The sequence below is a fragment of the Trachypithecus francoisi genome, unplaced genomic scaffold, assembly GCF_009764315.1.
Source record: "Trachypithecus francoisi isolate TF-2019V2 unplaced genomic scaffold, Tfra_2.0 Contig01554, whole genome shotgun sequence".
Lineage (NCBI taxonomy): Eukaryota > Metazoa > Chordata > Mammalia > Primates > Cercopithecidae > Trachypithecus > Trachypithecus francoisi.
Window position 1 is genome coordinate 737,442 of NW_022681439.1, and position 1,198 is coordinate 738,639.

Sequence of the window (1,198 nt, forward strand, 5' to 3'; positions counted from 1 at the left end):
AAGATTTTATCAACTAGTATAAAAATATGCTAAACTACTCAACTGAGGCACTAAGAAAGGTATCCAATATTGAAATTCGTTGTGAGACAAGCATCAATTTTTCAAAAGAAATATCTGAAAAGTGGTTAGACAAGTCTTAGGCTTTGCACCCAAGGGCTATTCCCACATATCAGAGGTATAAAAAGGTCAAGAGAGAGGGAAATCAGAAAGAATGTGTGAGGGGAGTTGGTTCGGAGGGGTAATTGATTGCTATGAGTTCTATCTAAAGGTGACGAGAGTAGCTTTAATTGGATTGTTTGGAGGGCTTGAAATGTGTTCTTTGTGGCTGAGGGTGCAGAATGGATGGATATCTGACTCTGTGCAGGAAATCTGGAAGTCAGGAGAGATGTGTTGGTGAGCTCGTTGACACTCTGTAAAGAAGAGTCACTGGCTTGGTAAAATCATGTCATTTGCAGCAACATGGATGAAACTGGAGGACAGTATGTCAAGTGAACTTAGCCAAGCACAGAAAGACAAATGTTGCATGTTCTCACTCATATGTGGGAGCTAAAAAATGTTGATCTCATGGAGGTGGAGAATGGAATGATAGATACTCTAGGGTGAGAAGGGTGTGTGGTGGGGAGAAGGGGTTTGGATAAAAATAAGCTGGTTAATCGGTACAAGCATATAGTTAGATACAAGGAATAGGTTTTAATGTTTGACAGCAGAGTAGGGTGACTATAGTTAACAAGAATATATTGTATATTTCAAAATAGTTGAAAGAGAGGACTTAAAATGTTCCCGACACAAAGAAATGATAAATATTCCAGGTGATGGATATTCTTTTTTTTTTTTTTTGAGACGGAGTCTCGCTCTGTCGCCCAGGCTGGAGTGCAGTAGCCGGATCTCAGCTCACTGCAAGCTCCGCCTCCCGGGTTTACGCCATTCTCCTGCCTCAGCCTCCCGAGTAGCTGGGACTACAGGCGCCGCCACCGCGCCCGGCTAGTTTTTTTTTTTTTGTATTTTTTAGTAGAGACGGGGTTTCACGGTGTTAGCCAGGATGGTCTCGATCTCCTGACCTCGTGATCCTGATGGATATTCTAAATACCTTGATTTGATCATTACACATTCTATGCGTGTAACAAAATATCACATGTACCCTGTAAATAGGCACAAATATGATTATCAATAAATAAAAATTTAAAAATATATTTCTTAA